The sequence below is a fragment of the Molossus molossus genome, unplaced genomic scaffold (assembly GCF_014108415.1).
Source record: "Molossus molossus isolate mMolMol1 unplaced genomic scaffold, mMolMol1.p scaffold_m16_p_30, whole genome shotgun sequence".
Taxonomy (NCBI): Eukaryota; Metazoa; Chordata; class Mammalia; order Chiroptera; family Molossidae; genus Molossus; species Molossus molossus.
The window spans coordinates 579,156-607,129 of NW_023425367.1; the positions used below are offsets into that span (position 1 = coordinate 579,156).

Below are 27,974 nucleotides of genomic sequence, written 5' to 3' on the forward strand. Positions count from 1 at the left end.
TAAGGCAGTGTTTGTGTATACAATATATGCTTCAGCACCTAATGACATTACCAGAGATGTACTAACTGCAGACAGTCTATCAGATTGCTACTGTGTGATTTTTATTTCAGTGGAAGTCTATATCTAAAAATCTTCTCAATTGGCTTAAGATTCAGTGTATACATTAACCTTATGTTTTGTGTTCTTCTGTTTTATAGAATGTATGCTTGTAACCCTGTTTATATAATTGCTTATTTACACAATATAGGCCTCATTACAGAAGTCATCTGCATTAAGTCTCATGTCTTTTAAAACATGAGACTTAATAATTTAAACTTATGATTTAGTCAGTAAAACATGAATGGTCTATCAACTTTACTTAAAAACTGCTTTCCCATTTTGACTCTCCCTCCTTTTTTCAGGCAGAGAAAATCTGATAATTCTACTTTCCAGGAAGCAGTTACTAAAAGACCCAATGCCACTTTTTCTTGAAAGAATTCAGAGCTAAAATTCAAAAGGAGAAAATATTATAGAACATAAATAATACAGTTCAATAAGACACTTTTTTATTTAAAACCAATATCATAGATATTAGATAATAAAATTAATAGGAGAAAATGAAAGGGGCAGGAGAGAATAATAGAATAATAGAGAACAAATCATAACAGGGTGTGGGCCATAGTTATATTACTATTTATAATAGCTAAGATCTGAAAACAGCCCAAGTGTCCAGCAGTAGATGAGTGGATAAGAAAGCTATGGTACATATACACAATGAGGTACTATGCAGCTGTAAGAATGACCTTTTATTCTTTGAGACAACATGGAGGGACCTAGAGAGTATTATTCTAAGTGAAACAAGCCAGGCAGAGAAACAAATATCACTTGATCTTTCTTATTTGTGAAATATAATGACATAACTGTCTGAGAAACATGGTAGATCCAGAGATGTGGAAGTAGGGTACAAACTGACATCCTCAGTTTAGGGGATGAGGGGGAGAAAAAAGATAAGCCATAGAATTTATATGCATGTATGCATAAAAGATGGACATGGACAACAAAGCTGGGGACAAGGTGGAAAAAAATTTGGAGGAGGATGTCAATGAGGAAAAGAAGAAAAAGGTCTGTAATAAAAATAAATTAAAAAAAAGAAATATTGAACATCCTTACTATGTTGTGATTACTTTGTTCTAATTTTTAAAAGCTCATTTTGATCTGGCTGAGAGTTTACATTAAGAATGCTGTATTTTTTCCCTGGCTAGTTTGGCTCAGCAGTTAGAGTATCAACCTGCAGTCCAGAAAGACCCGAGTTCAGTTCCCACTAAGGGCATGTACCTCAGTTGCCATTTGTCCTCGGCCCTGGTTGGGTTGTGCAGGTGGCAGCCACTCGATGTGTCCCTTTTACATCAATGCTTCTCTCTCTCTCTCACTCTTTCTCTCTCTCTCTCTCCCTCCTGCTCTATCTGACCAAAAAAAAAAAAAAGAAAGGAATGCTGTTTTTTTCTCATTACCTGAAAATGACACCCTCTCTCTCCCCACCTCATCATGGAAAGACCAAAATCTTTGTAGTCTTGGAGGTAGTACACTAAGGACAACTGCATTTTCTGGCTCTCATTACTTCTCCTTGCCATTAATCTCTAAATTTACTACCCATTGATATTCCCTTTGCCCACTTTTTTATGTAATACTCAATATAAGTGACAGAAGAAGTGTAGAGATTTTTGCATGATGATGTGGCTACTCTTTTATACTGCCAGCAATATTCAAATAAACTCATATAGAATTCAACTTTGTCTCTGATTAGTTGACTCAAGCAGTGACAGGCAGTCAAGACCCATTTGTTGTCTGGTTCCATAGTCTCTGCTCTGGTGTACTGATTGTGCCCTGAGGGGTCAAGAAAAAGAATAGTTATTCTGATGTATCAAAGGTATGTTATTGTAGGTGCAAAAGACAATAGACAGGTGTGATTAATGTAAAGGCTGATTTACTTTCAGGAAAGATGTTAGTCTAATACATGATTACATATCATAAAATGCTTTTAGTTAAAAAGCTTTAATTGTAGATTTTGTGTGTGCGTGGTTACTTTAGATCTTTGAATTTGCAGTGCCACACACAGGCTCTCTCTGAGCTTAATAAGTTAGTATATAGCCCCTTTTTGTCCACTTATTTTTTGTTTTAAATTAATGCAAGAAATGCATTGATTAACCAAACATTTGGTTGAATAATAATGTCTTATGCTATTAGAATAGCTTAATTTTAAGAAGTCTTATTGTTAATGTTTGTCTTGTTAAGTAATAAAACATTGGGGATGAGGCAAGGCTAAAACCTTGGGTAAAAGTTAAGACCAACTTTTTTAAAAAGTGAAAACAGGTAAATGGGAGGCAGTTAGTCTTACAGATTTTTTTAAAATATAGTTTTATTTTTTATCTATAATTATAATTTAGGTTTTGTTCTTTTATTTTTTATATTTTGTATTTAATATAACATTTATTTATAATTTGAGGGTAAAATATATACGTGTGTGTACATTTTAGTATTATTAATTTAATTATTTTGAGTTGTGTAATTAAAAATTGTAATTTAAAAAAATATTGGGGCCCAGGTTGTAAAAACATAAGCCTGTAAATTACCATTATGACTTTAAATTTCTGAGGCCATAAAAAGTAAATTTTATAAATAAATTTTTATGCCTTAGCAGCAGTTAGAGACAGCCATGTTTTCATAACCATTGCAGCTGCTACAAGAATTAATATAGTTAATAGTTCTTATTGGGTTAGGGGGTGAGCACATTTTATAATTAAGCTTTAGCATTTATATATAAAATCTCTTTTTGACTATTTTTTTACTAACTTTTTGCAATAGCATTTTCCCTTGAATTTAAAAAGTATTACTGATGAAAAAAAGTATTTTTGATAATACAAAATTTTATTGTATAGACCTTTAGTAACTATTAAGAGTCAGACTATACACAGGGTTTTAGAAAGCCTAAAAATTATGATAATAATTATTAACATTAATATTCACAGCAACATTAATTTGTCAGCATACAGACCTTGTATGTGTCTTTGGATGGCTCTCCATTTCTTATAATTGGGCTTTCGATCCTTGAAACGTCTTTGATGTTCACTGTAGATAAAGGTCAGTGTGAGTAACAAGAGCAGATGTCTATTAATAGTTAGGCATCTGAGAAGGCTCTTTCTAACAATCTTGGAGGGCATTTTTAATTAATGTCTGTTCCAATGGACAAAATTCTGTGGAAGTCATGGCCATTGAAGACTATTTCCATGAAACATAGTGTGAAATGAATATTATCAATGTATCAGTCACTATAACCTGCTTGAGTCTTTGATAATAATTCAGAATGTTATTTAAATTAAACCTTGAACTGTGTGCAATTTTTACAGCCCATAAACTCAGTGTGGATAAAGAAGTTCACCACCCAGGGACTGATTATGGCCTGCAAGGCATTATACACTGTCATCCTGCTTATGCAAATGGCTGTCAAGGTCAATGGCACCCTGACCTGGCTCTACCATTCCTGGATGAAGGCAGAAAAAGCAGAATGGACAAACCAGGCCTTTCCAGTTTCCTTAAAATGAGACTCTTGTGTTTACTGAAACAATATTTTTCTCTGATTATGACTATACAGGGGAATCTTTATATATCTGGGCTCCAGTGATACTGGAAACTTAAAAATAAAATATTGGCCCTGGCCAGTTTTGCTTCATGGTTAGAGCATTGAACTGCAGTCTAGAGAGACCCAGGTTTAGTTTCCACTAAGGGCACATACCTCGGTTGCAATTTGTCTCCAGCCCTGGTTGGTTGTGAGGGTGGCAGCCAATTGATGTGTCCCTTTCATATTGATGCTTTTCTCTCTCTCCCTCCCACTCTATCTGAACAAAAAATGGAAATACATCCTCAGTTAAGGATAAAAAATATATGGGAGGGCTCTGTGGGTTCTGTTATACCCGTATTTTTTCCCAGCCCTTGACCTGGTAGATATCTGGTTTTCAACATTTGGGTAGTAATAACAGCATTCAGGCTTTCCATTATTAATCCTAATTGGGATAAGAGGTCTCTACCACAAAGAGTTATAGGCAATCCAGCTATAACATATGGTTGTATGGTGCCCTGGTTACCTTTCTGATCTTTCCAAGTTAATAGCTTTGAACTTCTTTCTGTGTTTTGACTTTGCCCTATTCCTTTTAGGTGAGTCAGAGTTGTGTCTAAGGACCAGGCTATAGGCCAGTCTTCTTTTTTAATTATTGTTACATCAGCCCCTGTATCTATAAGCCCTGAAAATTTCTTACAACCTAACCAGAGAGACATAATGGGTTTTTGTGCTGATATGACCTCTGCCCAGTAAACATCTGATGATCCAAAGTCTTGATCACCTCTATGTCCTGATACTGCCCTATTTGTGGTGGGCATCAAAGGCAGGAGCAGCAATTGAGCAAATCTTTATCCTGTGATGACAGTACTAATATTTTTTTGGGATGACACCATAACCTTAATTTCTTTGGAGTAGTCATTGTCTATAAGTCCTCGAAGGACTTGTAGTCCATTCATTGTTGAACTGCTACATCCTATTATTACTTTAAATGTGTTTTCATGCAGAAGGCCAAAATTTCCAGTAGGAAGAGCCTAAACTCCCATTTCAGGGGTTAATACTGTGTAGGTAGTGGAACTGAGGTCCAATCCTGTGCTTCCTGTGGTGGCTCTGAGGAGGTTTGAAATGGATTGTTGTTTGCTGGAACAAAACTGACTGCCCCAAAGATTTGTTTGGCTTTGGGGGCCTGGGGCTGGCCCCTGTGCCCATTTTGCTGCATTGGGGGTAGTTTGTTACCCTGAACATCCTTTTTAGACTTACATTCACTAGCCCAATCTTTCGCCCTTTTACATCTAGGGCAAACTCCTGGAGTCTGAGTTTTTGAGTTATTAATGGGATTTCCTTTACAATTCCTTGCAAAATGGCCAGTTTTCCCACAGTTAAAACATTTACTATTGTTTTTTGGGGATAAGAACTGTATGACTGTATGCCATTGCAAGGCGGAAGCCATGGCATGGCCCTGTTAATAGGTAGTCCCTAATCAGAGCATAGGTGAATATAACCAGTTAAATCAGTCTTTTTCTTATAAGGTCTAATAGTTACTTGACAGGTGGCATTAGCGTTTTCAAAAGTCAATTGTTTAACAAAATCCATACCGGCATCTGCATTACCGACAATACTGCCTGCTGCAGTAATTAATCGGTGAACAAAATCTAGAAAAGGCTCATCAGGTCCTTGTTTAATGTTAGTAAGGGAAGAGCTCATGTCTCCCTTGGTGGGCAGTTTCCTCCATGCTCTAGTGCCTGCAGCCTGAAGTTGTGCAAAAAGACTTGCATCAAATTGCATTTGGGCATCACTATTGGCATAATTTCCTTCTCCTATTAGCATATCAAAATTCCATCCATTACCAGCTTGTGCATTGCGTTTAGCAATGTCCCTGCATTTCTCTACATATTCTGATTTCCATAGGAGAGAGTCCCCTCCAGCAAGTGTTGCTTGGGCTAATGTCTGCCAATCCCAGGCATAAGCCAATTTTTGACTACTGATTCTAAAATTGCCATAGTATCTGTATTGTGCTACAGCGTTCTTTAACTCCTTTATTAATTTAAAGTCAAACCTGCTATTGTGATGCCAAGCCTGTCCTTGCGTGTCCACTGGAAAAGCCTCTATATCATCTAGCTCTGGTGCAAGTTGCAAGCGCGGAGGGATCTTTGGGAAAGCTCCCCTCATGGGTGGCTTTTGATTACCAAGGACTTCTGATCTTCACTCTCCTTTTTAGATTTTCCTACTTTTAGTCCTTCTAATTGGGCTATGAGATCTTGGTGCTCTTTTTCCAGTTTTATTTGTTCTTTGCGGTGTTCAATTTTATCTCTAAGTTCTTTTCTAGGGTCAAGAACTGGACAGGCCAGTGGGGGCGGGGCACTGGGATTATATTATAAGGTGGGGGGCGTTGAGAAACAAGTGGCCAGTCAGAGTTACGATATCTGGCAGCTTCATCCACCAATTCATCCCAATTAACCTCCCCTCCGTCAGGAACAGTCTCCAAATATTCTGATAGGTTGGGATAAATAGAGCTTTTAGGCATAATTTTATTCCAAGTGGGCTCAGTTTCTTCTTCCTCTTTGTCACTATTAAATAACATGAAGTCCTCACATTCTTTACTTTCATTTTCATTCCCCTTTTTTTCATTCTGTAATATACCCTCGCCATATTCTACTATATTGGCAATGAGAGAATCAGAATGTCTCTGAGATAAAATCTAATCTATCAAATACCAATAAGAAAAAGCAGTTACCGGGACCTTCTCATGTCCATAAGTCTTATAGTACTCTCTAAGAACATCACCAACTATTTTCCATTGTTTTTGATCTATAATTCCCTCTGTAGCAAACCAAGGACAAACTTTCTTAATATAATCAAAATACTGACACAAATGCTTAATTTTCACCTTTACTCCTTGTGCTTTGATAGCCTTTTTTAGTCCTTCAATGAACACCTTCTTTTGGCTCAATGCTTGACCCATAATCACCGTTCACTTACCCGAGGAATACAGACACAGCAGGTTCCCATGTCGCTCCCTCTTTTCTTTTTCTTTCTTTTTCTTTGCTTTCCTTTCTGCCAGCCACTCGAACAGCGTCCTTCACTGGATATTCCATGCTGGCACCCCACGTTGGGTGCCACTTGACCCATCCTGCAGGTCAAGCAATGAGGACTCTAGAAGTGGAGTGAGGATGAGGAGGGACAAGAGACATGAGAAATGGAGACAAGACAGGATTCTGATCAAGTCTTGTTTATTCAGGGGTAATTCACACAATGGATAGGGCAAGAAGCACCTTTTGCCAAGCACCAAGCTTGCCCAGAGCAATTCCAGGAAATACTAAAAGAGGAATAAAAGGTCAGTAAAGTCTGGCTTGATGAGTAAATGGTTACTTAAAGAAATGCAAAATGCAGAGATAAAGAAATGCAGAATGCAGAGATATCCTGCCTTGGGGCAGGCGATGGCAGAGTAGATTTTAATAATATTGACACCATGCAAAAAGTATTCCACACTAGAGTCCTCTTTACTCCATCCACACCCTCACCAACACTTGTTTGATGATTTGTTGATGGTGGCAATTATAAAAGATGTTAGGTGATACCTCACTATTATATCAATTTGCATCTCTCTGATGAATAGTGATGTTGAGCATTTCATCATGTGTCTTTTAGCTGTTTGTATGTCCTGTTTGGAGAGGTGTCTATTTACTTCTGTGCCCATTTTTACATTGGGTTTTTTGTCTTTCTTTTGTTGAGTTGTACTCTATATATTTTGGACATTAACCCCTTATCTGATATATCATTGGCAATTATGCTGTCCCATACAGTGGGTTGCATTTTTATTTTGATGATTGTTTCTTTTTTTTTTTTTTTTTTTGTGCCCCAGCAGAAACTGAACCCAGAACACTTTGGTGCAGAGGCCAATGGTTCAACTGCTGAGCCAAACTGGCCTAGGCTGATGATTGTTACTTTTGCTCCATAGAAGCTTTTGAATTTGATGTAGTCCCATGTGTTTATATTTTTATTTGTTTCTGTAGCCTTAGGTGATGTATCAGTAAAAATTCTGCTATAAAAATGTATGAAATTTTGTAGCTGTATTTTCTTTTAGAATTTTTATAAATTTATGTGTCACATTTAAGTTGTTTATACATTTTGAGGGTATATTTATGTATGGTTGAAGTTGATGGTCTAGTTATATTATTTTGCATGTAGCTGTCCAATATTCCCAATACCATTTATTAAAGAGGTTGTCTTTAGTCTATTGTATCGTCTTGCCACCTATGTCAAATATTAATTGAGCCCTTTGAGTCAATTTTGGGGTCTCTGTTTTATTCTAATAATTTATGTGCCTTTTATTGTGCCAGTTCCAGGCTGCTTGGATTACAGTAGCTTTGTAGTATAACCTGATATCTGGTATTTTGATCCTACCTACTTTGTCCTTTTTCAAGATTGCTGGTCATTTTAGGTTTTATATCTACTCTTTTAGTATTTGTTCTAGTTTTGTAAGATATGTCATTTGTATATTGATGGAAATTGCATTGAATTTATAAATTGCTTTAGGTAGTATGGACTTTTAATAATATTAACTCTCTTAAATTATAAACAAGGTGTGTGCTTCCACTCTTTTATATTTTTTTAAATTTTTTCAATATCATGCATTTTTTTGCAAATAAGTCCTTTACTTCTTTGTGTAAGTTTATTCCTAACTATCTTAATTTTTCTGCCACTATCATAAATAAAATCATTTTTTTCAGTTTCTCTTTTTGTGAGTTTATTGTTGCTATATAAGAAAGCTGCTGATTTCTTGGCATTAATTTTGTATCTTGCTACTTTACCAAATTTATTTTTAAGTTTAGTAGATTTTTGATGGAGTTTTTGAGTTTTTTTATGTCATATGCAAATAATGACAGCTTCACATTCTTTTTTTTAATTTTGATCTTTTATTGTTTCTTTATGTTTGATTGCTGTGGCTAAGACTCCCAATTCTATGTTAAACAAGAGAGGCAAAGTGGGCATCCTTGTTTTGTTTCTGTTCTTTAAAAAAATGTTTTTAGTTTTTGTCTATAGAGTATGATGTTGGCTACAGGTCTTTCATATATGGCCTTTATTATGTTGAGATATTATTCCTCTATTCCCACATTGCTCAGCACCTGTTATAAAAAAATGCGTGCTAGATTTTGTCAAATGTTTTTTAAATAGTTTTTATCTTTCATTTTGTTTATGTGGTGTACAATATTTATTGATTTGTATATATTGTACCAACCTTGCATTTCTGAAATAAATTCCACTTGGTCATGGTAGATAATATTATTGATATACTAGCAAATCCAATTTGCTAGTATTTTGTTCCAAATTTTGGCATCTATATTCATCAGGGACATTGACCTATAGTTTTTGTTTTGTTTTGTTTTGGTTTCTTTAGTGTCTCTTTCTGGTTTTGGAATTAGAATTATGCTGACCTAAAAAATGGAGCTTCTTCTTGAATTTTTAGAAATAGTTTGAGAAGAATAGGTATTAGGTATTGGGTTTTTTTTGAAAATTTGGTAAAACTCCCTTGTGAAGGTGTCTTAGCCTGGACTTTTGTTCGCTGAAAGATCTTAATTACACCTTCAATTTTCTTCATTGTTATTGGTCTGTTCAAGTTTTCTATCTCTTCCCATTCCAGTTTTTGGAGAGTATGCACTTCTAGAAATTTGTCCATTTTGCTTAGATTGTCAAATTTGTTGCCATATAATTGTTCATAGTATTTGTTAGCAATCCTTTGTATTTCTGTGGTGTCAATTATTCATTCTATTTCATTTCTAATTTTTTTATCTGTCTTCTCTATATTTCTTGGCAAATCTAGCTAAAAGTCCATTAACTTGTTTATCATCTCAAATAAACAGCTCTTTGTTTCAGTGATTCTCTGAGTTGAGTTTTTGGTCTTCATGTTGTTTATTTCTGCTATGATTTTTACTGTTTTTTATACTTACTCAGAAGTATTTTTTGTTTTGTTTTGTTTTCTAGTTTTTAACTTGTTAAAGAGTCCATTAGAATTTCTTTTTTTAATTAAGGTGGGCTTGTAGTGCTATAAACTTTCCTCTTAGAACTGCTTTTGCTGCATCCCATAAATTTGGTGTTGTGTGTTTATTTTTATTGGTTTTAAAGAATTTTTTAATTTCTTCCTTGATCTCCATGGTAACCCATTTATTGTTCAATATGTTCAATAACATCCTATTTAGCCTCCGTATTTTCAAGTGTCTTTTCATGTTCTTGTTGCTATTGATTTCTACTTTTATGCCATTGTGATCTGAGAAAATGCTTGATATGTTTTTAATTTTCTTGAAAGTGTAGAGTCTTGGTTTGTATTCTAACATGTTGTCTATTTTTGAGATTGTCCCATGTGCACTTGAAAAAAATGTAAATTCTGCAATTTTGGAATGTAATTCTTGGCAGATAGCTATTAAATCTATTTGATTTAGAGCTTCATTTATAGTCTCTGTTTTCTTGTTAATTTTCTATCCAGATGATCTTTCCAGTGATGTAAGTGGGTTGTTGAAGTCCCCTGCTATGATTATATTGCTGTCAATTTTTTTAAGTTCTCCAGAAAAATTTTAATATATTTGGTGCTGTTATATTGGGTGCATATATGTTTACCAAGGTTATATCTTTATGATGGATAAATCCTTATATTATCTAGTGTCCTTCTTTGTCTTTAGTTATAACCTTCATTTTGAAATCTAATTGATCAGATATAAGTGTTCCTACCCAGCTGGTTTTTTCATCCTTTTACTTTCAACCTATGTAAGTCTTTTGTTGTAAGGTAGGTCTCTTGTAAACAACATACATGTGAGTCATGCTTTCTTATCCATTCAGCTCCTCAGAGCATTCATTCCACTTAAAAAGGTAATTATTGATATGTACTGATTTATTGCATTATTACATTTTTCTTTCTATTTCTTCTACTAATTACAGCAGTCCTTTTAACATTTTTTGCAGTACTGATTTGGTGCTAATATATTCCCTTAGCCTTGTTTTGTCTGAAAAGCTCTTTATTTGACCTTCTATTTTGAATAACCTTGCTGGGTAGAGCCATCTTGGTTTCAGATTTTTGTTTTTAATGACCTTAGTTATTTTAGGCCATTTTCTTCTGGTCTGTAGTGTTTCTGTTATGAATTCAGCTGATTACCTTATGGATGTTCCTTTGCAGGTAAAACTGTTGCTTATCTTTTGCTGCCTTTAAAATTTTCTTTTTGTTTTTAATTTTTGGCATTTTAATTATTATGTGTTCTGATGTGGGCCTGTTTTGGTTCTTCTTACTTAATCTTTTCTATGCTTTTTGAACTTGAATGCCTTCTTCCTTTACCAAGTTATGAAAGTTTACTCTCACTATTTCTTCAAATATATTCTCTAACCCTTGCTCATTTTCATTTTTGAGGGGAGAACCACTATGAAGCTAACGTTATTATGTTTCCAGTTGTCCCACAGTTCTCTTAACCTGTCTTCCTGCTTTTAATTGTGTTGTTGTTGTTGTTTTTTGTCTGGTTGATTTTTTCTACCCTGTTTTCTAATTCACTAGTCCATTCCTCAGCTTCCTTTACTCTGCTGATCAGTCTTTCCAATGTTTACTTTTTCTTTATTTTGCTATGTCATTTTCCACTTGGTTGGTTATCAATGTTTCTATATCTTTACTTATGATATAGAAATGTCCTTACTCATGCTGCTGAATTTTCTCAAGATCATGACTCTGAACTCTAACTCTGATAACTTGCTTAACTGCATTTTATTTATGTCATTTTTGATAGAATTTTCTTGTGTTTTTTTTTTAATTTATTTGGGATGTGTTTCTTTGTTTTACCATTTTGGCTATCTCAGTGCGGTTTGGAACCTGTCAATTTTTTTAGGGGGTTCTGCTATTTGTGGCTCTATCTTCTGGGTTTTGATGAGTGCAAGATAACCTATGTTAAACACCACTGTCAAGTCTTACTTTCCTGGGTAGGATTGAGAACCCAGAAAAGCTTCTTTTATTTTCTAGTTTTTGCCTGCAGGCTATTAGTCTCAGTTATTCAGAGCCCGAGATGTAATTTTTAGGTGATTTGCATTAGAAAATTTTCAGACGGTGGGCAAATGCTAATTGTTAATGAGACTCAATTTGCTTTTTTTTTTTTTTTGGCTCACTAGTGTGAAATTGAATTTCTAAGTGAGGGATTGTTTTTTCTTCCCACAGTTTCAAGAAGGAACAAGCTGGCCATTGTATTTTGTGGCCACAACTCAGCAAAAACCCTGAGCATTCTCTAAATCCCAAGATGTTTTCACTGAGTTGTAGTTCAGTCCAGCCTTCCTCTGCCAGAGCCCAAGGTGAGTGGCTGTAGCCAATGTGGTGCTTTGTTTTTGCCCTCTGCACTGTAAAGCCAGCTTGGGATTTCAACACTGAGGATACTGCTCACAGCTAAAATTGCTGCTGTCTGTTGGCTCTCAGCCTGCCACTATCTTACACCTCTGCACACCCTACCAGTGTCCCTGGTTATATGGTCTTCTCCTGCTGCTGTTCTGTTGCTTTTTTTTTTTTTTTTTCATGATATGTCTTTATTTTAGTTTTTATACTTGTTTAGTTTTTGGGAAATTGTTTGTGTATCTTTCATTTACAATGCCACCACTTTCTTCTTCTTGGAGATCATTCTTAAGCTTCACTTTAACGTCTCCTTTAAAATCTGAGTCAATTACCCCTGGCATCACTTTTATTGTTTTCATTGTTAAACTAGATCTATCAATCCTAAACTCATCTTTGTTTCCAGTAAAGGGCCATAAACTCCAGTCAGAGCTAGATAAGTAATATTAGACTTCTAAAATGTGGTAGTAATAAGGTCTAGGCCAGGCTTCTTGCTGTTGATACTCGGAGGTCATCAAATTGAGTGACTGAGAAAAGCTTGAGTTTGAGAAACATAGAAAGCTTTCAGTGTGCTGGGTCTTGTTCCCCTTCACCCATTTCCCAGCAAGGGATTACCAATTTTATCAAATTTAGATTTACATTGATTAGCCAAATGCAGCCCTTTGACACATCGAGGACAAGGCTTAGAAGTAATGCCACTGGGGCCAACCTTTCTTTTTCTACATTTCTTCTAAAAATGCCCTGGCTTGCTACAATTAAATCATAATGCAGGCCCAAGTTGATTTTTTTGTTTGTTTGTTTGTGGTTTTTTTTTTTTTTTTTGAGTCAATTTGCAACATTTTGAGAATAGTAGCTAATGCACTGGACTAATTCATTTGTGCCCCTACATTCTGACATGCTTTTATATGTTCCCTTATCTTTGAGGTTTTTTTCTTCAGAGAGCAAGTACAGCCTGACAATTTGTGTTAGCATTCTCATAGACCAATTGTAATAATAATATATCTTCTACTTTTGTATTATTAACCTATCTACTTACTGCTGCTTGCAACTGATTAATGAACAAAACATAAGTTTTCTGTGCTTCTTGCCTAATAATAGTAAAAGAGCTTCTTTTTTTTCTAGGCTATGAAACCCTGTGCCAAGCTTTAGTAGCTAAATTTGAGGCCTGACAAAACAATTTATTATTCTGCCGCATCTGAACTCGAGAATCTAAAAGGTTTTGGACCTAGTGACATGTCTTGCCCAATAAAAATCTCTGCTCCAAGATTTTTTATTGTTTGTAGTGTGGCTCCTTTCTGATTTACACAGCAAATTGGGCTAAAATAAGCACTGTTTTTATGAGTGCCACTCAATCCCAGGGAGTCATCTGATAGCAACTACTTCCTCTAATTTATTTATAAAAAATACATTTTGTAAACCATTTTTTTTTATTATGCTACTCCTAAATTCTTTCATAACCTAATAGGGCAAACATTCATGCATAGGTTGTTGAACTGGCAGGATAATATTGAGAAAACACCAAAATCTCTAGCTTTTGTACCTTCTCTAAGACAGATCTTCATAGCTGGGGAATCCTTCACAAAAGGTGAAGGATAAAAAAAAGAATTTTTTTTTTATAATCACTGAGAGGGAGTTGATTTTGGAGTCCCCTGCAAAGGCAAGATTAGAGGTGCTTCACTGCTAGGACTGATTTTTTTTATTAGGGTCTGCAATGCTGTAATCACCAGTTTCTATAAAAGAAGGGTCAACGCAGAAATATTACACCTCACTCACATTCATGCATATCCTAAATATTTTCTCCACTTTGAAACATGTCAGAATCAAATGTGCTCACTAAATCTTTAATTTTCTTTTAAATACTGTTATGTTGCTCTAACAGTCACATCTGACTCTCTCACCTTGCTGAGGGTTGTCAAAAGACATTTAAGTACAAGCAGACACTCCTTAGAGTGAGGGACAGCACTGCAAATTCATGCACAGGTTGTTGACCTGGCAAATGCTTCAGATTTCTGGATGCAGACCAGTTTATTTACATAGTGGTTTCCTAGGTCACATGGTGTTTTAAGTAAATAAGTTCTTGAGATTGCATCTCTGCTCACCTAACAACCAATCCAAGCATATTTTCTGTCTCTAACTGTTTTCAGTAGTGATACATAAGATATACATAGCAAATACATTTACACTTGGGCATATCACACATTGTCACTCTCAGGGTGGCTTTCCAAACTCAATTTACATATACCTTATCTATTCACACATACACTTTGCACCCAGGGTGGCATCCCAACACATATTTATGCATTCCTTATTTATTCACATGCATACTTTGATCCTTGGCTGGTCAAGTCATGAGAATGCATATCTTAAAATTAAATTTTTTGAATCCACCAGACCTTCACCTCTGTACTTGTTTTTATAAATTTGGCCTTTTATTTGCATAAGTTCAACAAGGATAGTAAATGATAGTAGCTAAAATTTAATAAATTTTTTAAAACATAATTAGAATGTCAGTGTTAAAAAGTCAAGGCATGCAGTTATCATTATTAGCTTTTCTGTGATACCTACTAATTTAAGTAGATTTCTCAGATTTTCAAGGTTCCCAAAAATGTCTTGAGGTTATTCCTTTACCATCTGCAGGTGAGCAATCTTTGTTCTTTACCTAAAAATACTACTATAAATTATAAAATTAAATACTAGGACATTTTTAAGATGTGTGTTTTTTTTTTTTATCAGTTTTCAAGATCAATTCTAATTTTCTTGTTTTCTGGTGACATCTAGTCTATGTGTATCTTTCTCAAATATAATATTCCAGTAAAATTTTTAATAAAAAAATTTCTAGTTGTGTCCTGTTATAAAAAGAACATGTTCCTATTGTCACTGTGTTGAAAAATCTAGGACACTTCCAGGGCAGGAGGAACAGGGAAACTGAGGTTGGAAAGTTAAAACAAGCTAAACAGTGTGAGCAATTTGCAGCTGGCCTGCAAATAACAAAATATTATCTTACCCAGCCAAGTACAATTGAGAGCAAATAATAAAAAAAAAAAAAAAGTGCAGGAAAGGGGGTAATAAGGAGACAGATTTTCTCCATCAGTAAACAAATGAATAAGTTGTTTGGGGGAAGAAGAAAGAAAAAAAGGCAGTTTTATCTTTTACTTTTTAAGCTGAAAAAGTCTAGAGGCTTGACCAGATAAAATTGACAGGTGCTTTTTGTGAATTTCAGGAAGACCACAACGAAATAAATAGAGACCTTTGTAAGGAATCAGGGGAGCTGCTGAATAAAACAGAGAAGAGACTGGAGAGCCAATCAGCCAAATAAACAGGGATCAGGCTTTATAGGGTGCACTCTGGGTCGGTTCACAGACTCTGGGGGTCCTAGAAGCTGCGCTCAATGTAGGGGCTTATGTCTTTTATATCTGCCTGTAGTAGCTGGAATTTGTCCCTTAGGGTTTTGCCCTGTGGGGGCTATGCATGGAGGCTCTGGAATGTGAATTGATAAGAGCAAGATGGGAGTTAATCTACAAGCTGGAGGCAGGCCCTTCAGGGTTGGAGGCAAGGTTAAGCAAGGAGACAATGGTCGAGCACTTTGCCTGGTGCCAGTCCCCAGGCTATTAGACATTCCTGACTCTGTGATAATGACAAAAAGGCAGAGGTATCTTTCTGGCTACTTCTTGCTGGACAGGGGCAGCGTTAGCGGAGGGGGCCCATGTCGGCATGATCCGGGCCTGAGCATCTGGTGAGAAGTTCAAATTGCCTTAGCATCATGATCTCGTGCACCATCTAGCTGGTGAAGGCTTTCAGTTGATTTTGTACTAGGGAGGAGAGCAGTCGCAGGAGTCAGGGTTCAAAGGCTAGGGCTAGAAAAAGGACAGGTAGGGGACCCATAAGCGGCAAAACCCAGTGTGCCTAGTTGGAATTGAACCAGGTGCTCCAAAATTGATCTCACCTTTCCCGAATGGGTTGTGCTTTTAATCAGGGTGATGTCGGGAACAGGCAGAGAGGCATCCTGGGGGACTATATTGATGTTGGGTTTGAGATATACCAAGGTGCAGGTGCCGGTCCAGTTAGTGGGGAGATGCATATAGGTGGTGGACCCACACATATGGCAGAGTTGGCTGAAAAGGACAGGGATAGGCAGACCCAACAGTCAGGCACAAATGTGGAGGAGTTGGCCTTATAGAGGAGGTGTTGGGTCAAATTCAGGGTACAAAAAAAATGGGAGGATTCCAGAAGCAAAGGAGAGAAGGTGGCAAGAATGAGTGGGCAACCAGGGGCGAGGCCCAGAGTCAGAAAGATGTCTAGCAGAATCATAATGACTTATCGTGGATGATACAATTAGGGTGTCTTGTATATTTTGATTTTGGTCAGCCCTAATGGAGTGCAGGTGAAGTGAGGCTCAGGGACTGGTTGCTCTTCTGGAATCAGGGCTTTCTTTATCCTAGACAGATGGATCCAGGTGGAGATCCCCAACACCATAACTGCAGAGGGAGTAGTCAGAACCATGGTGCAGAATCATAATGACTTATCGTGGATGATACAATTAGGGTGTCTTGTATATTTTGATTTTGGTCAGCCCTAATGGAGTGCAGGTGAAGTGAGGCTCAGGGACTGGTTGCTCTTCTGGAATCAGGGCTTTCTTTATCCTAGACAGATGGATCCAGGTGGAGATCCCCAACACCATAACTGCAGAGGGAGTAGTCAGAACCATGGTGTACAGTCCCTCCCATTTAGAGTGTAGGGGTCGGGGAGAGAGGGTCTTGATTAGTACCCAGCCTCCGGGTGAAATGGGTTAGGAGAGCTTCGATTTCAGGTCAGGTCCAGGTTTAGGAAGGGTACGTTTAGTGTGTTCTCAGAGGAGGGAGTGAAGAAGGGAGAGGTAGGGCAGGTATGAGGCCAGAGGGGGTGGGGAGTCTATAGACAGAGTAGGAAGGAAGAAGGGTCTTCCATATAGAAGTTCAAAAGGACTGAGGTGAGAGGGTCCCCGAGGCATGGCTCAAAGACGGGTAAGGGCCAGTGGTAGCAGGTCAGGCCAGGACTGTCAGAGTTCTGGGCTGAGTTTTGTTAGATGTTCCTTGATGAGGCTGTTGGCCCACTCAACCTTACCCGAGGACTGGGGGTGATAGGACGCATGTAGTTTCCATTTGATGCCAAGAGAGACCTAGACCGCTTCAGTGACCTTGGAGATGAAAGCCGGCTTGTTGTCTGATTGTATGGAGTTTGGCAGCCCGAAGCGAGGGCTGATGTTTTTCAGTAGGTGAGTTGGTATGGTTTCTGCAGTCTCTGAGGCACTAGGGAGGCTTCGATCCAACCTGAAAAAGTATTAACCATGGTTAAAAGATATTTTAGTTGTTTGTGTTTAGACATATGAGTGAAGTCTATCTGCCAGTCTTGTCCTGGCAGGTGACCCTGCATTTGGGGTAGGGGCCTTTGCACATGGCAAGCTCCTTGGCTGTTGGACCTGGAACAAACAGAACATGTGGCATGTGCAGCCTGGATAGCCGGCCAGAGTTTGTTGGGGTGGAGGATTGGAGATAAGAATTGGTGAAGGGCTTCGGGGCCTATGTGGAGAGACTTGTGGATCTCCGACAGTATTTGCAGTCTTTGGGCATCTGGAAGAATTAGGAGCTCATCTTGAAAGGCCCATCTATCCTCGAAGTGGACCCCGGGAGAAGCCTAAATAGACTTTAATTCTTTGGCTGAGTATTGAGAAGTATAGGAGCCTGCTATTAAGAGTAAATGGTATAATTGAAGTCTAGAGGGCCCAAGGTGGGCCAGGGCCTCATGTGAGAGGAGGTTGGTAAGGCGGTGGGGGGAGAAAACCTGGAGAGGCTATTGCCGGTTGATCTTTAGTGCCTCCATGGTGAGTTCTGCCACTGCTGCAAGGGCCCGGAGGAAGGCTGCCATCCATGAACAGTGGGGTCCAGCTGCTTTGAGAGGTAAGCAACAGGGACCAGGGTGGGGCCGAGTGGTTGAACTAGGACCCCTATGGCTAAGTGATGTTTTCGTCTGTATAGAGGAGAAAAGGTCATTGGGGATTGGAAAGAGCAAGAGCTGAGGCAGAGCACAAAGCCTCAAGGAGGGTCTGGAAAGCCCGGCGGACCTCCTTAGGGGAGGTCAGGGGTCCCTCGGGGGTTTCTCTGGCTGCCTGGTAAAGTGGTCTGGCTAGGAGGGTGAAATTGGGGATCCAGTGCCTGAAGAACCCCATAAGCCCAAGAAAGGACTGAATTTCTGACGTCGGGGGCTGTAAGTCCCTAAGGGCCTGCAACCTGTCAGAGGTGATTGCCCGGTGTGTTGGAGTGACAAGAACCCTAGATAGGTCACCAAGGGAGTCATGATCTGGGCATTCTGTGCAGACACCCAGTAACCCTTTGTGTAAAGAAAATTGAGGAGAGCGGTGGTGGCTGAGATATTATCTCCTTCAGAGGGGGAGCAGATGAGAAGATTGTCTACATATTGGAGAAGAGTGGATGGGGACAGATCACATTCCCTGAAGTCCTGAGCAAGAGCCTGACCAAAGAGGTTCGGACTGTCTCAGAATCCTTGAGGGAGGACAGTCCATGTTAATTGTTGGGAAATATTGGAGACCGAATCTTCCCAGGTGAAAGCAAAGAGAAAATAGGAATCAGGATGTAGCGGGATGGTAAAGAAGGCATTCTTTAGGTCAAGAACCAAGAAATGATTAGTATCGGGGGGAATATGAGAGAGGAGGGTGTAGGGGTTTGGGACTACAGGGGAGATGGGTATGACTGCTGAATTAATTATGCGAAGGTCTTGGACAAGGCGGTACTGCCCTGATAATTTCTTAACAGGCACAATGGGGGAATTACAGGGTGAGTTGGTAGGAATGAGGAGGCCCTGGCTTCTGAGTTTATATATAATGGGGTGTAGTCCTAGTCGGTGAGCCTAAGAGATGGAAAATTGGGGGTGATTGGGGTAAGATGATGGGTTTTTTAATTTGATGAGGATGGGGACGTGATGTGAGGCAACCAAGGGGGTGTCTATTGGATGCAGCTGCTGGGGGAGAAAAGAGATGGTGGTATGAAGTTTAGATAAGATATCTCTCGAAGAACCGAAAAATGGCAGCGGAGTGAGCGGAGCTACACAGACCGTCTCCCAGAACCAAACTGGAATTACAACTATAACACAGACAAATCGACGGAAAAAACCAACAGAAAAGCAGCTTGTGAGGACCATACAACGAGGGACACTGACTCCATCCTGGTAGGTTTGCGAAGGCGCGAGATGGGAGCAGGGAGTCCACGGTCGGCAGCTTGGCAGCAGCCTCAGCCGGGGTTACACTCCCAGGCGGCCCCACAGCGTAGAGCCGGGACAGAGGCAGAAACAGCCACAGCCACTCACCTTGGGCTCTGGCAGAGGAAGGGCAGTCTGGACTGGAACTGAGTCAGGACACTCGGGGTTTGGAGGGCGCTCCGAGCTTTGGCTGAGTGCAGCCACTCAGGACGGTGGCCACATTGCTCCTTCCCAGGGCTCTGAGGAGAGGCAGCAGCCCCTCCCTTGGAGATCCAACCCCACCCTGTGGGCCATTGAAGTGCTAATTGAGGCTCACTAACAACCAGCATCTGCCCCACAGTCGTGAAAGCCCCTTGGCTGAGAACCAGAGGGAGTTTTTCAATCAACTGACAACCCAAAACTCATCAAGTAACCTAAACTGCTAGCCTCCAGGCAAAAAGCTAGAAGATAACAGTACATTTCCTGGGCTGGCAACTTTAACCAGGAAAGTAAGACTTGACAGTGGTGTTCAATGTGGGTCCTCCCTCGCTCATCTAAACACAGGAGAGGGAGCCACAAACAGCAGAACACCACCCACAGAGAGAACTTGACAGCCTCCAAAGCCCACAGTGATAGCCAAAATGGTGAAACACAGAAACAGAAGCCAAATGAAAGAGCAAGACACCTCCACCGAAGATGAGATCAATGTGGAGCAATTAGGCATGTTAACAGAGCTAGAATTCAGAGCCATGATCTTGAGGAAGCTGAACAGCATGAGTAAGGACATAGAGACACTGAAAATAAGCCAATTGGAATTAAAAACCAACAAGAAGAGATAAAAAATGACATATCAGAAATGAAAAACACATTGGAAGGTTTAAAAAGCAGAGTAGGAGAAGCTGAGGATCGGATCAGTGAATTAGAAGACAGGGTAGAAAAAATCAACCAATCAGAAAAACAAAAGGAAAAAACTATTAAAAAACAGGAAGACAGCTTAAGAGAACTATGGGACAACTGGAAACGTAATAATATTCACATCATAGGAGTCCCCGAAGAAGAAGAAAATGAGCAAGGGATAGAGAATATATTCAAATAAATAGTGAGAGAAAACTTCCCTAATTTGGTGAAGAAAGAAGGCATTCAAGTTCAAGAAGCACAGAGAGTCCCAAGTAAGAAGAACCCAAACAGGCCCACACCAAGACACATAGTAATTAAAATGCCACAAATTAAAGACAAAGAGAGAATCCTAAAAGAAGCAAGAGAGAAGCAAAAGGTTACCTACAAAGGGAACCCCATAAGGCTCTCAGCTGACTTCTCACAAGAAACACTACAGGCCAGAAGAGAATGGCATGAAGTAATCAAAGTTAAGAAAAACAAGAATCTGAATCCAAGACTACTCTACCCAGCAAGGCTATCATTCAAAATAGAAGATCAAATAAAGAGCTTCCCAGACAAAAAACGACTAAGGGAATACATAAGCACCAAAGCAGCACTGCAAGAAATGTTAAAAGGACTGCTGTAATTAACAGTAGAAATGGGAAGAAAAATAGAACCACACTAAACAAAAATGGCAATAAATAAGTACATATCAATAATCACCTTAAACGTTAATGGATTGAATGCTCCCATAAAGAGACACAGAGTAGCTGATTGGATAAGAAAGCATGACTCATCTATATGTTGTTTACAAAAGACCGACCTCTCAACAAAAGACTCACATAGGTTGAAAGTGAAGGGATGGAAAAAAATTTTCCAAGCAAATGGAAAGCAAAAAAAAGCTGGGGTAGCAATTCTCATATCTGATAAAATAGATTTCAAAATGAAGACCATAACTAGAGACAAAGACGGCCACTACATAATATTGAGAGGATCTATCCAACAGAAAGATATAACCTTGATAAACATATATGCACCCAATATAGGAGCACCAAAATATATTAAAAATCTTCTGGAGGACTTCCAAGGAGAAATCGACAACAATACAATCATAGCAGGGGACTTCAACACACCGTTGACAGCACTGGATAGATCCTTTAGGCAAAAAATTAGTAAGGAAACAGAGACTCTAAATGAAGCACTAGACCAAATGAATTTAATAGATATCTACAGAGAATTACACCCCAAAACTACAGAATACACATTCTTCTCAAGTGCACATGGGACATTCTCAAAGATAGACCACATGATAGGACACAAACTAAATCTCTACAAGTTCAAGAAGATTGAAATCATATCAAGCATCTTCTCAGATCACAATGGCATGAAACTAGAAATCAATTGCAACAAGAACATGCAAAGACATTTCAACACATGGAGGCTAAATAGCATGTTATTAAACAATGAATGGGTCACCGACGAGATCAAGGAAGAAATAAAAAACTTCTTGGAAACCAATGAAACTGAACACACAACAACACAAAATCTATGGGATGCAGTGAAAGCAGTTCTGAGAGGGAAGTTCATAGCACTACAGGCCTACCTCAAAAAACAAGAAAAAATTCTAATTGACTGTCTAACCTCACAACTTAAAGAATTAGAAAGCAAACAAAAAGAAAACCCCAGAGCAAGTAGAAGGAAGGAAATAGTAAAGATCAGAGCAGAAATAAATGACATAGAGACCAAAAAAAAAACAATTCAAAGGATCAATGAAACAAAGAGCTGGTTTTTCGAAAAGATAAACAAGATTGATGGACCCTTAGCTAGACTCACTAAGAAACAAAGAGAGAGAACCCAAATACACAAAATCAGAAATCAAAGAGGAGAAGTAACAACCAACACCACGGAAATACAAAAGATCGTTATCAACTACTATGAACAACTATATGGCAACAAATTCGACAACCTAAGCGAAATGGACAAATTTCTAGAAACACACAGTCTCCCAAAACTATTCCCGGAAGAGATAGAAAACTTGAACAGACCAATAACAACTAAGGAAATTGAAGAAATAATCAAGACTCTCTCAGCAAACAAAAGCCCAGGCCCAGATGGTTTCACGGAGGAGTTTTACTGAACATTCAAAAAAGAACTAACACCCATTCTCCTGAAACTATTTCAAAAAATTCAAGAAGAAGGAAGACTTCCAAACACATTCTCTGAGGCCAGCATAACTCTAATTCCAAAACCAGAAAAAGACACTACGAAGAAAGAAAACTACAGGCCAATATCCCTGATGAACATAGACGCCAAAATCCTGAACAAAATATTAGCAAATCTGATCCAGAAATACATCAAAAAAATTATTCACCATGACCAAGTGGGATTCATTCCAGGGATGCAAGGCTGGTACAATATTCGCAAATCAATAAACGTGATACACCACATCAACAAAATGAAGAATAAAAACCACATGATCATATCAATAGATGCTGAAAAAGCATTCGACAAAATCCAGCATCCATTTCTGATAAAAACGCTCAGCAATGTAGGAATAGAGGGATCATATCTTGACATAATAAAGGCCATATATGAAAGACCTACAGCCAAGATCATACTCAATGGACAGAAACTAAAAACATTTCCATTAAGAACAGGAACAAGACAGGGATGTCCACTTTCACCACTCTTATTTAACATTGTACTGGAAGTCTTAGCCACAGCAATCAGACATGAAGAAAAAATAAAAGGGATCCAAATTGATAAGGAGGAAGTGAAACTGTCATTATTTGCAGATGACATGATATTGTACATAGAAAACCCTAAAGACTCCATCAAAAATCTATTAAACTTAATAAATGAATTTGGCAAAGTAGCAGGATACAAAATTAACGTCAAGAAATCGACGGCATTCTTGTACACCAATGATGAACTCACAGAAAGAGAAACTGAAAAAACAATCCCATTTACCATCGCTCCAAAAAAATTACGATACCTAGGAATAAACTTAACCAAAGAAGTAAAGGACCTATTTGCAGAAAACTACAGGTCATTGAAAAAAGAAATAGAGGAAGATATAAAAAAGTGGAAGCACATACCCTGTTCATGGATTGGAAGAATAACATAATTAAAATGTCCATACTACCCAAAGCAATCTATAGATTCAATGTAATCCCCATCAAAATACCAACGACATATTTCATAGAACTAGAACAAATACTTCAAAAGTTCATATGGAACCAAAAAAGATCCCGAATAGCCACAGCAATCTTGAAAAAGAAGAACAAAGTAGGGGGGATCACAATACCAGATATCACGTTATACTACAAAGCGACTGTAACCAAAACAGCCTGGTACTGGCACAAGAACAGGCATATAGACCAGTGGAACAGAACTGAAAACCCAGAAATGGACCCAAGGCAATATGCTCAATTAGTATTTGACAAAGGCGGCAAGAGCATACAGTGGAGTAAAGACAGCCTCTTTAATAAATAGTGTTGGGAAAATTGGACAGCTACATGCAAAAAAATGGAACTAGACCATCAAATTACACCATACACAAAAATAAACTCAAAATGGATAAAAAACTTAAATGTGACTCATGAATCCATAAAAATTCTAGAAGAAAATGTAGGCAACAAAATTTCGGACATCATAAGGAGTAGAATTTTCACTGATACATCACCTAAAGCAACAGAAATAAAGGAGAAAATGAACACATGGGACTACATCAAACTAAAAAGCTTCTGCACAGCAAAAGAAACAATTATCAAAATGGAAAGGCAACCCACTGTATGGGAGAACATCATTGCCAATGATGTATCAGATAAGGGTTTAATTTTCAATATATAGAGAGTGCTCATACAACTCCACAAAAGGAAGACAAAGAACCCAATTAAAAAATGGGCAGAGGAGCTGAATAGACACCTCTCCAAACAGGACATACAAAAGGCCAAGAGACATATGAAGAAATGCTCAACATCACTAATCATCAGAGAGATGCAAATTAAAACAACAATGAGGTATCACCTCACACCTGTCAGAATGGCTGCCATCAACAAATCATCAAACAAGAAGTGTTGGCGAGGGTGTGGAGAAAAGGGGACTGTAATACACTGCTGGTGGGAATGCAGACTGGTGCAGCCGCTATGGAAAACAATATGGTGCTACCTCAAAAAATTAAAAATTAAACTTCCATTTGACCCAGTGATCCCACTGCTGGGAATTTACCCTAAGAAGCCTGAAACACCAATCAGGAAGAATATATGTACTCCCATGTTCATAGCAGCACTATATACAATAGCTAAGATCTGGAAACAGCCCAAGTGTCCACCAGTAGACGACTGGATAAAAAAGCTGTGGTACATATACGCAATGGAGTACTATGCAGTGGTAAGAAAAAAAGATCTCTTATGCTTTGAGATGACATGGAGGGACCTGGAAAGTATTATCCTAAATGAAAGAAGCCAAGCAGAAAAAGACAAATACCACATGATCTCACTCATAAACGGATTATAATGAACATAACAGTCTGAGGAATACAGTAGACCCAGACACATGGAAGTAGGGCACAGACTGACATCCCTCAGAAAAGGGGATGGGGGGTGGGGGGTTGGGAAGAGATAAACCACAGAACTTATATGCACGTATGCATGACCAATGGACATGGACAACTAACCCGGGGATGGGGCAGAGGTGGGGTGGGGTGGGGGGTGCCAATGGGGTAAAAAGGTAAAATATCTGTAACAAAAAAATAAATAAAAATTCATAAAAAAAAAAAAAAAAAAAGATATCTCTCCCCAAGGGTAGAACTGGGCAGGCAGGCATTACTAAAAAAGAATGGGAGAACGGGTGGCCTTCGAAGATGCAGTTAAGTAGGGCTGTTCATTTGGGGGTTGTAGGGAGCACATCAATTCCCATAACCGAGAACTGGGAAGGAAAAGTGAGGCCTGAATCAGAGGGGAGGACAGAGTAGGTAGCCCCTGTGTCTATTAAAAAGGAAATAGACTTACCTGCTACCTGGAGCGTGACCCTAGGCTCGGCGAGGGTGACCGGAGTCGCAGAACCAGGGCTGCCTCAGTAGTCCATGAACCCTAGTAGCTCCAATGCTGGGAAATCCTGGGTCTCATTTACCCAGCATTGAGGTGCTGAGGATTGAGCCAGGGTCGGGCAGTCCAACTTCCAGTGTCCCATTTGTTTGCATTGGGGGCAGGGCTTGGTAGGTGGCCTGGGCTGTGGGCAGCCTTTGGCCCAGTGGCCTTCCTTGCCGCATTTGAAACAGGCGCCTGGAGGCGAGCGAGGTTTCCCTTTGGGGCCTGGTGTCTTTTCGGGTCTCCTGCTGGCCATAGGGCAGCTACCAGAGACTGGGTTTGGAGGCTTACCTTCTGCTGGAGCCTCGTCTGGTGGGCTGCTTCAGCCATCTCCTCCCGGGCATTAAAAACCTTAAAGCCCATTTTTACCAGGTCTTGAATGGGAGTTTCAGGGCCCTCCTCAACCTTCTTTAGCTTCTTTCTGATATCAGGGGCAGACTGGGAAATAAAGAGGGAGGCAAGGACAGTGGCCCCGTGGGTGTGTGGGATTGGGTTTGGGGAGCAACAGGAAAACTGCGGGGATTATCTGGAGGGGGAGGGGTGGAGTGCACCCAACAAAGCCTGAATATAAGGGACTTCAGAATTTTTTTTGGTGCCTTGTGTAGACTCTGAGAATATCCCAATTTGGAAAAATTTTTGAGGAGACACCCGAGGGGGGTCTTATGGTCAAATCTTGATTCAGAATAGCCCATGGTGACAGTTTAGAGGGGCTTTGAGTGTTGGGAGAGAGGACATACCAAAGGTGTCCCTTTTGAATACCCGTCCCCTGACGGATGTCTGTCCTGAATGGACAGGGTTGTCATGAAGAAGCCTCAGGCGTCCCTAGAAGCAGCTTCAGACCGGGAGTTCCTGGAACTCCAGTGGACAGGAGGGGGTGTCCTGACTTGTCCAAGGTTTGGACGGTTGCCCCGAGCCCCGAATGACAGATCAAAACCCCAGAAAAAAGCGAAACGATTTTGGAGCCTGGCTCCAATAGGTTTGGAGACTGGCTCCGAAAACCCCAGAGAAAGAGTGAAATGACTTACGGTTTCGGAGCCTGTCTCCGAAGTCGGTGCTGGGTTAAGGGAGATTCTGAATCCAGAAGACGGGTGGCGGCACAGGGAGAGGAGGGGGACTCTCGGCCCCAGGTTAGGCCGGGTCACCAATTTCTTCCCCCGAGTTTTGGCACCAGATGTAAAGAATCGGGGGCACTGCCAAATAAAACAGAGAAGAGACTGGAGAGCCAATCAGAGAAATAAACAGGGATCAGGCTTTATTGGGTACACTCCAGGTGGGTTCACAGACTCCGGGGGTCAAGTCCTAGAAGCCGCGCTCAATGTAGGGGCTTGTGTCTTTTATATCTGCCCGTTGTAGCTGGAATTTGTCCCTTAGGGTTTGGCCCTGTGAGGCCTCTGCATGGAGCCTCTGGAATGTGAATTGATAAGAGCAAGATGGGAGTTAATCTACAAGCTGGAGGCAGGCCATTCAGGGTGGGAGGCAAGGCTGAGCAAGCGAGACAGTGGTCGAGCACTTTGCCTGACGCCAGTCCCCAGGCTATTGGACAACCTTGAAAATTAATCTGTATGAAAATATTCAGCAAAGAAATTTTGTAACCTATAGGGTATATAATATCTCAAACACTTACCCAACTCTCTCTTGTGATTGACTAAAATCTCATTTGCAGTTTATAAGCCACATGTATAGTTTTGTTGTTTCTTTAATAATTTTGCTGGTTTTAATTGCTTTAGTAAAATATGGCTTTTTTTTTTTTCTCACAGTGCAATCATCTGGAGTTTTTATAATTAAAGTACTTTACACATGTAGACCAGAATCAAGTTTTGGAACTTAATCTACCCTCAGACTAAGACAATTGTCTGACAACACCTGTCTTTAAAATTTTCTGTTGTATAATCACTACTATGCTAATAACCATAATGTCATAAAAATAATAATGGTTTTTCAGAGTCTCCAAACTCTTAGAGAAAAGAGATATAAAAAAAAAAGTTGTAATAATGTTTACAATAGTATAGCATACAAAATTGCTTTAAGTCATAGGTAGTATAAAAGAAAACAAGATTTTTTATATCTGAAAAACAAAAAGGTTTTTTCTTTTTTTATAATTTGTTTGTGTTAAAGATGTTTGTTCTATTTTTTCTATTGACACTGTACTCTCCATCACCCTCACTTTATTCCCACCTTTGTTGTTGATGATGACTGGTCATGCAAAAGCTTTTTTCAAAAATTGGCAATATAGTGTTTATTTCAGTAACACATATATTAAATTGAAACAATACAAAGATTAGCATGGCCCTGTGCAAAAATGATATAAAAATTCATAAAGCAATCCATATTTTGTACAATATGCTCAATTAATATTTGAAAATGTTGGCAAGAGCATCCAGTAAAGAAACACAGCCTCGTTAATAAATGGCATTGGGAAAATTGAACAGCTAGATGCAAAAAAAATGTAAAACTAGACCATTAACTTACACCATACACAAGAATAAATTCCAAATGGATAAAATACTAAAATATGATTCATAAATCCATAAAAATTCTAGGATAAAATGTAGGCAACAAAATTCCAGACATCATACACAGCAGAATTTTCACTGACACATCCCCTAAGGCAACAGAAACAAATGAAAAAAAAAGAACATATGGAACACATCAAACTCAAAAGCTTCCACACAGCAAAAGATACAATCACCAAAATGGAAAGGCACCCCACTGTATGGGAGAGCATAGTTGCCAAGGATATATCAGATAAGGGGTTAATTTTCAATTTACATAGAGTGCTCATACAACTCAACAAAAGGAAGACAAAGAACCCAATTTAAAAATGAGCAGAGGAAGTAAATTGACACCT

The 27,974-nt window shown here is 38.9% G+C and overlaps 1 long non-coding RNA gene and 1 other non-coding gene across 2 annotated transcripts; one reads left to right on the plus strand and one right to left on the minus strand.

Annotated features, from left to right (window-relative positions):
• Positions 1–1,594: 1,594 nt before the first annotated feature.
• LOC118643113 lies at positions 1,595–25,079 on the minus strand. Its single transcript, XR_004961958.1, has 5 exons — positions 25,049–25,079; positions 17,034–17,239; positions 6,569–6,742; positions 3,032–3,105; positions 1,595–1,863 (listed from the first exon to the last, which is right to left on the minus strand). It is a non-coding gene; the product is annotated as an uncharacterized LOC118643113 (long non-coding RNA).
• A 2,279-nt stretch (positions 25,080–27,358) lies between these two features.
• Positions 27,359–27,460, plus strand: LOC118643117. Its single transcript, XR_004961962.1, has one exon. It is a non-coding gene; the product is annotated as a U6 spliceosomal RNA (small nuclear RNA).
• The last annotated feature ends 514 nt before the right edge of the window (positions 27,461–27,974 follow it).